Here is an 8,682-nt window from a genome sequence, read left to right as displayed (position 1 = left end):
AACTGAATATGAACATATGTGTGCATACATACAGTTACACACACACACAGTCATCCCACCTTCTGTATTATCTCTATATTCTGCACATGTTTTAAATTATCAAGTATAAGAAAATTTACTGATGTGTGTATATGCATATTACTCTCCTTCAAATATGTTTACTGATTTTCCTAGCACAAAAGTTTTGCTCAGTGCGGTTTTATTGAGCCAAACATAATTGATCAAAGTAGAAGAATTGTTAATGTAAAGATAGAAATCTAGGAGTCAGAGGCTGTCTATGCACATGTACAGAGTTTATGAATCTCAGGGCTGACTTATGTGTGGCTTCAGACACCAGAATCTCTTTCTATACATTCTTGGAACAGCTTTGGTCCCCATAAAACATTTGTCTTAATTTGACTGTCAGATTAATGATAGCATAGTTCTACCTCAGATCTTTTAAAGTGTCAAACTCCCAGACATTCTTTGACAATCTAAAAATTGAAAAAATAAATAAATAAATAAATAAATAAATAAATAAATAAATAAATAAAGGAAATGGAGAGGACATAGGGGTTTTAAATAATGCTGTATTTCTTTATAGTGTTTCTATTAAAATTGTAGTTATAAACTAATATGAGCTAAGAATAATATAATATTTATAATGTTTGAAAGCCTATTAAAATTTCCTCTGGAGTGTAAACAAAATTGAATCTCCAAATTACATTGGGGACCCAAATTATTGGCCAATTTACTCGTTTGCAAAGGAGCATATTATCACAAAGTGAACTTCATTAATTCTCAGTGATTCTAAATCAAATGTCAGCCTCTATGACTTTTCCTTTAAAAATGTAATTTTTCTTTCATTTATAACCGTCATCTGAGATAGTAAAAAGAAATTTCAACAGAAAAGAGATCATTAGAGTACTGTATGTCCTGTGGGATTGCATCCAGAGAGATTCTGCTGTGGAGATTGCAAGCTTTCTTGCCTTTTAATTCAATTCAAGGTCATGAGGATTTTCACATTTAAATAAACTTGGTATTATAAAGTGAACTTTTAATAAAATTGGCAAATCAGTGATTTTTTCTTCACTCTTTCCAGACTCCAAATCTTAGTTATTCTTTGTTGTCCAAAAATCTCTTGAGTTCAATATAATCATGTATAATACATAAGAATTGGCAAATACTGACTGCAAGCAGAAATATAACTTTTTTACTCACTTTTAATGAGATAGTCTAATTATTTCTTGAAAAGAGCATATATAATTGATAATTCCTCTTAGGAAAAATTACTAATTTGGGGATATGCATTTGTACTTTTTTACATAGCAGAGCTTTACATTAAAATATTGAAGAAAATTGACAGATTTTTAGAAATTTTTTCTAAAGATATTCAAGCTCAGATCTTTTCATACATGTTGTTTCACACTCTGCATTTTTAGAATCTCTCCTATAAAGATAAATACATTTGCCCTTAACACTATTAATCATTTGTATTTTTTCTGTTATCACTTAGATTCCAGTATGTGAGATCATGCCTATAGTTTGTACCAGAGAAAAGTAATTTTTATATGTGGAATATAGAGGATTGGAGAATTAAGTAAAATGATGATAAACAAGCAATAAATTCTCAAAAGGGGTTTATTGGATATGCACCACATTGGAGCAGATTCAGCTTGCTTTAATATACATTTGTGTACTTCCATCTCTGTGTGTATTTTTGAAGTCCTCAAGTTAGAAGGAGAAGTAAGCAGTATCCTGGAGCCTCATCATGTTAATGAGCAGATTTTATGTATCTCTTCCCAATTCCACATTCAGCAATGGATATCAGCATCTTATTGCTTGAACATGGCCATTGTTTGAATATTTACACCACTGAAGTTGGCAAACAGCTGTAAATCAACTTCAGCAAACAGTTATTGAATGTTTACCAGCAGAACATTGGTGATACTATACACCAAAACTAACGGCCCTGAAAATATACATTTTTGAATTTAATTCTACAGTTACCCAAGTTTCACTTTTGAAGGAAAATAGAAGTTTGTGATAAAGATGTATGACTATTTCATTGTGTCCCTATTTTAAAGATGGTGACTATATACTCTTTTCCTATAACTTGGGTATAGAATGTAATTAAACCAAACAAGAATACTTAATTATTTATGGAAATTTACAAAAATCAACTTGGTTTTCACACATGTAATTGATTTTATATTCTGCCTTCTGCCAGCATCTATGAAACAGTGAAAGAAAAACTGATTATCTTGTAAGTAGACTAAAATCAAATCACTCAACAAACACTAAAAAAAAAAAATGATTTAAATTGAAACACCAACCTTAAAAGTAAAATTAAGCATTGATCAATTCTGTTGACTCTAGTGCTACATAAATCAGCCATCTTTCAAAAGGCATTCCAGAGGTTTATATTACTGAGATTAAGAAAATATACTTATGACAGAGATGAAGTCTAAGATGGTGACATAGGAAGCTTCTGAATTTCCCTCCTCCCACAGAAGCAACAAATGTACAGCTATGCCATGGAGCAATCTCTTCTGAGAAAAATCCAGAAATGTAGGGCAACAGAGAAAATCCCCACATGAGATCCTGTAAGAAACACTGAGAGATGCTGTCTCCATTAACCCTATCTTTGACACAGCACCATTACAGGAGGGAACCGTCAACTCCCAGATTTTCTCTGAAGAGTAAAGGATTTGGACTACACATCTAGCACCTCAAACTTTAAGACTCCTACCTAAGGAAACCATCAACAAAATGAAAGGGCAGCCTGTGGAATTGAAGAAAATTTTTGCAAACTATCTATCTAAGAAGGGATTAATATCTAAACTATATAACAAATTTATGTAACTCAATAGCAATAAAAATAAGTAACCTGATTAACAAATGGGCAAAGGACCTGAAAAGTCATTTTTCCAAAGAAAGCATACAAGTGACCAAGAAGGACAAGGCACATTGCTAACCATCATGGAAATTCAAATCAAAACTACAGGCAGAAAAAAAACCCAAAACAAAACCCCGAGGAGATAGGACCACACATCTATCAGAACATATAATTATCAAAAACACAAGATATAACAAATGCTGGTGAGAATGTGGGGAAAAGGGAGCTCTTGTGCACTGTTACTAGGAGTATAAACTGATACAATCACTATGGAAAATATGAAAATTCCTCAAAAAAATCAAAAATATTATTGAGCAATACCACATCTAGGTATATATCCAAAGGAAACTAAATCAGAATCTCAAAAAGATATTGCACTCCCATGTTCATTGTAGCATTATTTACAATAGCCAAAGTATGGAAACAACCTAAGTATTCATCAGTGGATAAATGGTTAAAGAAAATGCAGCCTATACATATACAATGGAATATTATGCAGCCTTAAAAAAGAAGGGAATTCTGCCATTTGTGACAACATGGATGAATCTAGAGGGTATTATGTATGCTATGTGAAATAAGCCAGACATAGAATGACAGATATTGCATGGTATCACTTATATGTGGAATCATAAAAGAAGAAAGAAAGAAAGAAAATCAAACTCATGGAAAATGAGAGTAGGAGAGCATTTGCTGGGGGCTGGTGTGTGGGGAGGGGAGTACAGGAAGTGGTAGATAAAAGCATACAAACTTTCAGTTATAAGATGAATAAGGTCTTATTCATGGGTCATGTAGGTCATGTATCAACATGCACCCCAATGTTCATAGCAGCACTATATACGATAGCCAAAACATGGAAGCACCCTAAATGTCCATCAACAGATGACTGGATAAAGAAGTTTTGGTATATTTATACAATGGAATACTATTCAGCCATAAAAAAGAATAAAATAATGACATTTGCAGCAACATGGATGGACCTAGAGATCATCATTCTAAGTGAAGTAAGTCAGAAAAAGAAAACTACCAGACGCTATCACTCATGTGGAATCTAAAAAAAAAAAAAAAAAAAAAGAAGACACTAATGAACTCATCTACAAAACAGAAACAGACTCCCAGACAGTAAACAATCTTATGGTAACCAGGGTAAGAGGGGTGGAAGAGGGAAATAGATAAATTTGGGAGTTTGAGATTTGAAAATGTTAGCCACTATATATAAAAATAGATTTAAAAAAACAAATTGTTTCAGTATAGCACAGGGATCTATATTCAATATCTTATAATAATCTTTAATAAAAATGAATCTATGTATGTATATGCATGATTGGGACATTCGCTGTACACCAGAAATTGACACATTATAACTGACTGTCCTTCAAAAAAAAAATGAGTAAGGTCTGAAGGTCTAACCTATAACATGGTAACTACAGTTGATAATACTATATTATATAATTGAAATTTGCTAAGGGCATAGAACTTGTGTTCTCATGAAAGAGGTAAATATGTGAAGTGATGAATGTAAATTAACTGAATGATGGAGTTCTTATACAGTGTATATGTGCATCAAATTGTCATTTGTACACTTTAAATATATTACAGTTTTGTCAGTTATACTGCAATAAAGCTGAGATAAAAAGGAAATATATTTAATGTTCACTTCTTTATGCTGTTTTTTCAGTTTCAGTTATAAGCTTAAATATACACTAAGAATTTATGTCTGTTTTTCTTAGTCTTTATGGTCTTTTATTCTCTCTGCTTCAAATTCATCCCCTCAAACTTGGACCTTTATTGCATTCATTTATTATTTTCCCTCTGACTTAAAGTTTCTTGAGACAGTGTTTTAGAGTATCCTGGGTTTCTTTTAATATTTTAGAATTCTGGGCGCTAAAACAGACTTTTTAAAGTGGTATGTCAAGGCAAAATCCTGGAAATCTGTATTTTAGCAAGCATCTATGTGGTTTTTATGATCAGATATTTTAGGGAAGACTATCTTAATGTTAGAAACATTTAAATTTTTGTCATTAAGTCTTTACCTTCTTTTGTACCCCAATGAAACCTTGTCAAACGTAAGAATTGTAGTTTTTGATTCACGTGTCAAATGATAACCCCAAGACTGGAATACTTAGAAAGTAGGTGCGTAAACATTTATTTAAAAAGTATTCTTAAGTATTCGTTATATGCATAGACTATACTCAGAATTATGGGGAACATGCAAAAAACTTTTCTCATTTCTCTCAAGAATTAATTATATTTCTCATTGAAAAGGACTTAGGGTTTTTCAATATTTCATGGGAATGTTAGATTTAGTGAAGATGTAGGATGCTTTAACTGTTATGAGAAAGTTTCAAAAAATTTATATTACTTATTAATTGTGTTTGTGTGTTATTAACTTTGCTGTGCTTAGGGAAGTTATTGTGCCATTTCCAAGAAATATGCTTTGGAGTTTAGATCCTGCTCTGCCACTTACCTTGGTAAAACTAGGAAAAATCTCTGTATTTAAGTCTCAATTTCCTCATCCTTAAAATTGAGATACTTATATCCATTATGATTATGATAAACAGATGATTTACTGTTTGTAAAACACTTATCTAGGACATGTATCACATTATGGACTAAAAATGTATTTCATTAATTTATTTCAAAAGTTTTCCTATGTGTTGGGCAAAATTCATGACCTCTTAGAGCTTAAATTTTGGTGGGTTCAATTTCTATTATATTGGTCTTGTATTTAAAATGTACTTCTGTAAATTGGCCTGTTCACAAGCTAAAATAATTTAAAAGTGCGAGAAATAAATCTCTCGATCTTTCTTTAATACCAAGTACTTCACACTACTCAAAAATGAAAAAAAAAAGACTCCAACAAAGAAATACATTTATGTAATTTTTTTTTCTTTTTTGAGTGCAAGGTTTTACACTAATCTTATTTTAGAGATGAAATCTGGAAAAAAAAGTATTTTTAATGATTGGCATGTATTTTAGAATATGTAAATATTTTCGGAGGTGAAGTTTTCTTTATGAAAGGCTGTGGTCAAGTCCCACTTTTTACTCATGTAATTATGTGCTGAGCAGCTATGAGGTTCTAAGCACTGTCCTTGGCACTGGTCACATGGTAAATAAGACAAGCACAGTCCTAGATGTCAAAGCTCTTTCCCCCTTTCCCAGCCATCCCGGATCACAGGAGTCCTGACTTCCTCTGATTCCCAGACAACTGTCTCTGTTATGTACTCTAGCACCAAAGCATATACCTGAGTGTTCTCTCTTCTACGTGTGTATTTTACTGAAATGCTAAACGCAGACTATATTCAATAAAAAATGGACCAGTTTAATTGAATTAGACAGGAGGTGCATTCTAAATAAAAGACTTCCATTAAAGAGCAACATTTCCTATTCACTGCCAAAAAATAATTCATGCTACTAGTTGACAAAAAAGACAAAGTGAAGGATTTTCACCTCAAATTATCTTAAATTAGCAGTCATATATATGCTGTACGTAGTGTGTTCCATATTTATTACTCAAAACTATCAAAACTGCATGAATTCGTATCCTGGCATTTTCAAGGTTTGTCTAACTTTTTATAAAGATTTATTTGAAAAAAATGTATGTGCTTTCTTGATCTACTTCCTGTTTTTCATTGAGCTCACACTTACAGTATTTGCTTTTATTTTAATATCTTATGATTTGTCCATCGATTTAAACAATTTTTTAATATTTTTCTGTGGGAAGTAATTGGGTTTATTTATTTATTTACTTGATGGAGGTACTGGGGATTGAACCCAGCACTTCATGCATGTTAAGCATGCGCTCTACCACTGAGCTATACCTTCCTCCCAACAAGATGTTTTTAACAGCAGCTGAATTTAAAAATTATTCACAGTTTATGGTAAATGTAGTGTATGAATATGTGTGTATTTGTATCTATACCTATATATATATTCTGTTTTTTAATTCAGCATATGAATTAAGCTTTGAAAAATCAAAGAATAACATATCAATGGTGTGTTTTTACTGACATATTTTCCATCCTAAAAGAACACCTTTATAAATCTAAGTTATATATTCATAAAATAATACTAAATTTTATTTTACTATAAAATTTAAGACACATTTTTCTGATAGTAAAATAATTATATTTCCAGTGAATTAAATTTAAAATTCCCATAAAATATGAAGAAGAAAATTAAAATTGCCCATAATTTTTTCCAGATATAAACTGCATTAAGATTTTCTCTTATTTGCTTTCTCTTTGTCTCTCTGTCTCTCTCCTTTAAATGTGAGTGTGAATCTATATGAATATTTATGAACATGTGTATGTGTGTATTTGCATGTATGCACATATGTATATATGATATGTATAATATATGCATGTGTGAATTGTGAGCTTACATGCATGCATGTGAATACACATATGATATGTGTATAGATGTATATATGAATGTGTTGATTATGATATATTCATGTACAGTGTGTGTGCATGCTTCAGTATTTATACATTTTTTATTTAACAATATTATGTAAAATTGTCTATGTCAAAAAATAGTATTGATTAATATTATTTTAATGATAATATGTCATTATACAAAGGCACTATTTAACCAATCTTCAATTGTTGAAAATTTGTTATTAATTTTCCCATTTAAAAAAATATCACGTAAGACCATCTAGGTAATGAAATTTTTTTTTCCTTCTCTTACATTTCTGTCTTCTTTCTTTTTCTTACCTCTCTGTAAATATACTAGTAAGATTTAAATTCCCAAGCCCTTACTTTGATATTGTTCATGCTATTGGCAAAATGACAATAAGGCCTATTGTCCTTCACTCATTTCTTCCAATTCTGGGACCATGCCCCCCTGTTGATTGTCTCTCTTAGTGTCACTATGGATACTGGAAGAAAATCAGGCACCCAGGTAGACACACAGCCAGGCCACAGAGAAGTTTTCTGACTATTTAGAGATTTCACTTTTGGATATATATCTTGATCACTCTTTAAGGCTTTGAAAAGAGATGATTTTCTCATGGTAAAGGAGCTGATCTCAAAATGTTGCTTTTCACATAAGAGAAAAAATGAAAATCAATTTCAGCACATCATGAGAAAGAAGAGCAAAGCAGTAACAACACATGCTTTTTTAAAGTTTATTCCCCTTTTAAGAGATAATGTAAAAAAAATGTTTTCGAAGATAGGAAAACCTGCATTTTAAAGCTCCAAAATTTGTTAACAAAGAGTGGAAAGAGTATTATATTGCCTGTAAATGTAAATAGTTAATGCTTTATAAGTACAATAAGAATATTGAAGCTATTCTTTTGTACTAAGAAAGCAATAAAATTCAATGTAAATGCAAATACCAGTGTGTGTGTGTGTGTGTGTGTGTGTGTGTGTGTGTGTGTGTGTGTATGTGTAATAACCAGCATTTAAACTTTCATTGAAATTAGATAGATGATAGGTAGGTAGGGTAGGTAGGTAGAGAGAGATACTCAAGAGGGATTTTACTGAGTATTTGTCTAGTTTTATTATGAAGTAGTAAAAATCATTGAATCATGAAGTACCTAGAATTTATTGCTGGGAAAATCTTTACAAATCAAATAATTCAGCTCCTTTATTTTACCAGTTTGGAAACTGTTTAAAATACAAATAGCAATTTATACAAAGCTTAAACAACTATAAAAGGGTAAAAGCTTCCATTATTTAAAAGAATTCAAATGAAAATAACTTCTGAAACAATTCGGTGATTAAAGTCTTATTAGGAATTATTGGTAATGTAAACTTTATAAAATGTTACAGGTCAAAAGGGGTCCTTCTTTTTTAAAAAAG

At 31.2% G+C, this 8,682-nt stretch overlaps 1 non-coding gene across 1 annotated transcript; it reads right to left on the bottom strand.

The window, feature by feature from the left end:
* Window positions 1-6,628: 6,628 nt before the first annotated feature.
* TRNAV-AAC (transfer RNA valine (anticodon AAC)) lies at window positions 6,629-6,701 on the bottom strand. The gene has a single exon. It is a non-coding gene; the product is annotated as a tRNA-Val (tRNA).
* Between the last annotated feature and the right edge of the window lie 1,981 nt (window positions 6,702-8,682).

Source organism: Vicugna pacos, chromosome 14, assembly GCF_048564905.1.
Source record: "Vicugna pacos chromosome 14, VicPac4, whole genome shotgun sequence".
Classification (NCBI taxonomy): domain Eukaryota; kingdom Metazoa; phylum Chordata; class Mammalia; order Artiodactyla; family Camelidae; genus Vicugna; species Vicugna pacos.
Note: the sequence above shows the minus strand (reverse complement) of the source record. Positions and strands in the feature narration are given on the sequence as shown.